This window comes from Rhagoletis zephyria, unplaced genomic scaffold (genome assembly GCF_001687245.7).
Source record: "Rhagoletis zephyria isolate East Lansing unplaced genomic scaffold, Rhagoletis_zephyria_1.1 Rzeph_scaffold_01208, whole genome shotgun sequence".
In the NCBI taxonomy this organism is placed as follows: domain Eukaryota; kingdom Metazoa; phylum Arthropoda; class Insecta; order Diptera; family Tephritidae; genus Rhagoletis; species Rhagoletis zephyria.
The window spans coordinates 101,963-105,017 of record NW_016158292.1 but is presented as its reverse complement, the minus strand read 5'-3'; positions in this window follow the sequence as shown (position 1 = coordinate 105,017).

Here is a 3,055-nt window from a genome sequence, read left to right as displayed (position 1 = left end):
CCTTTATCCTGATCTAACTATGTCCATTCTTTTCATCATTTACATATTCACCCTCACCATTGTTATTAGGTTAGGTATTTAAATTTTCCTTCCTCTTTGTCTTTATATTTAGGTTTCTTTACTTTTATTTTAATTTCCGTATTTATCCCTTCCTTCTTCTCCATACTCAACTTTACCTTCTTCCTTGTTTGAGTCAAATCTATTCATGTACATACATACATACGTCTTATTCCTAAACTGCTGCTTAGCACGTTTCTGTAATTCAGTATCAATATAAAAGCATACATTTAGGAGGCATTTCCACCCTAAACATGCACATGTAACTCATTGGTATTGGTGTGACTTTTGAATTGGATTTTTTTTGAAATTTTAAAAATTGCCTGCACATCAGCATCAAAATACCTTTCTAATGATATATATGTAATTGTTTCTACCTTAGGAGTATAGTTTAGCCGTAAAAGGGGTGTAAAGGAAACATGATTGCCTATTTATTTAATTGATGTAGATAAGGATGTGATGGCCACGCCTGTCGCATACGACTTATGCAGTCCATTGGTGAATATATCGGTGGATTGAATACATTTTCTAATGTAGAGTGGACGCTGTCTGCCTCTATACTATTTACCTTTGTTAATTGTTGAATCTCAATTGCAAGCGATCAAATTAAATACAGTGAAACCCTCTTAAGTAGTAGGTAATTTTTAGCCACTTGACAGTAAGACAGTCTAAGTTCGGGTGGAGCCGAACATTAAATACCCGGCGCAAGTATTAAATACATGTTTTTTCACCTTTCCGAAACCTACCGCTAGATGGTAAGACGGGGTGTATCAAGTTTGAGTAAATTAACGTCCTCAAATTTCAAAATATTGCAGTTTTAAGCATTTCTGGAATTTACCGTTATATGAAAAGCGGCCGTAATTTTAGTCCGATTTCAATAATTTTCAACGTTTTGCTTTTATGTGGCAAGCACAATAAAAATACCGAGTTTGGTACAAATTGGTAGAACGGTTACCGATATACATATACGTGATCGTAAGTGGACGGTGCCACGCCCATTTTCCAAAATTTTACCATAAACGTATTTCTTGGTAAAGAATTGTTGAAGACGTCAATTTTGAATAAATTAGCTTTAATATTTACTGATTTATCGAAGATTTCGTATTTCCCTAAATTACCCTGTGGACTGTGGGCGTGGTTTTGTCCGATTTTAAAAATTTTCGGCCATTTGGTATGGATATGCTGTACCAAGGCCAACAACTGTGCCAAGTTTGGAAGAAATTGGTGCAGCGGTTACCAAGATATACACATGTAACCATAAGTGGGCGTGGCTACGCCCATTTTCCAAAAATTTATAATATTATTACTTTTCGCCTAAAACTTATTGTAAATATCAATTTTGAGTGAATAATCTTCAGTAGTTACTAAAATATCGCAGTTTTCGTATTTCTGAAAATTACCGTTATATGGGAAGTGGGCGTGGTTAAAGTCCGATTTCGCCCATTTTCAATACCAACCTACCTTGGATTAACAGCAACCTACGTACCAAATTTCGTTGAGATATCTCAATTTTTGCTCGAGTTATCGTGTACACGGACGGAGGGACAGACGGACAGACGGACGGACAGACAGACATGGCTTAATCGATTTCTCTATTCATTCTGAACATTTATGTATACATTTGTCTATATCTATCTCGATCCGTTTTGGCTGTTACAAACAACCGTTATGTGAACAAAATTAATATACCCTTGTGCACAAGTGCGCTCGGGTATAAAAACACTTCGGAGAAAAAAGTTTGAAAGTAAGATGAATTTTTTAAGTGTTCTACAAAATCTTTAGCTTAGGTTTATATGGTACTTGTTAGGGAATGAGCTGTATTTTAATTGATTTAAAAATCGTAAAAATTAATAAATAAACATAAGTGGCAAACAATATGTATCATTTTGAATTTGGTATAAAATGACATGTCCAACTTTGACTTTTTAAACAATTTAATTCTTTTAAGAATGACATATATTTTTTTTAATAAGGTTTTTCTTTACTTGTTTATGTGCATAAATAATGCTACGATTTTGGTTTCAAACTATGTATACTTCATTAAATTTTGTTATTCAAGTATTTATATATGTTAACAAGAAGATGTAACTACATCAGTAATAATGTTCGCATAAGTACCCGCATCGAGGTACTTAAGCGGGTTCTTTTAAGTACCCAACCTGCCTATGTAAGTACCTCAAAAAGCTGGTATTTTTCGTGTGGTACTTAAGCGGGTTTTACTGTAGTAGAATCTATGTAGCGTAAGTGGAATGTGCATACATATGTATGTGTGTATTTAGTTGGTTTATAATTACTTTTTACAACGAAGTCAAAGCACACTCATCTGCGATCAAAAACAGTTATAAGCAAGTAAGCGTATACCCGTTTTTTAAGAGTATTTCTAGTACTGCGAGCACATAGCTGTTTTTGATCAGTTCTAAACCAAAAGAGATATAAGAAAACGGCAAATGCAGAAATGTGGCCAGTAGATAGTGTTAGTAAAATATACAATACAAAAAATTTACAAAAATCACATAACTGCTTTTGTTGGCGCAGCGACGATTTTTAAATTAAATTCTAAAATTATTTTTGGAACGTTTTCGATTTTGAAATTTAAGTAAACCATTCGGTACAGTATAAAACTTCATAAAGTTCAATTTGTTTTCAAAAATATTAATACGACTTTTAGTGGCACGCTTCCAATGCACGGAAAGGGTTAGTTTATTGTTTTTTTTGTCCCGAAGATTTACTGATATTTTCATTTATTTCATACTAGCAGACCCGGCGAACTTCGTCCCGCCCAAAATTTTTATATATTTCATTGAAACTTTTTGGTCCAACATTTTCACCAACAATTCACGTTTACGATTTTCATTGGCACATTTGTCTGCTAAGATTAAGGTTTGGTGGTCATTTGCCGCTTTAGGTTACCTAAGGAAAGTGTTATATCCGTTCTTGAAATTCTCCAGTTGTGCGGCATTTCATAGCACGGTTATTCGCAAAGCGAAATAAATTTTTT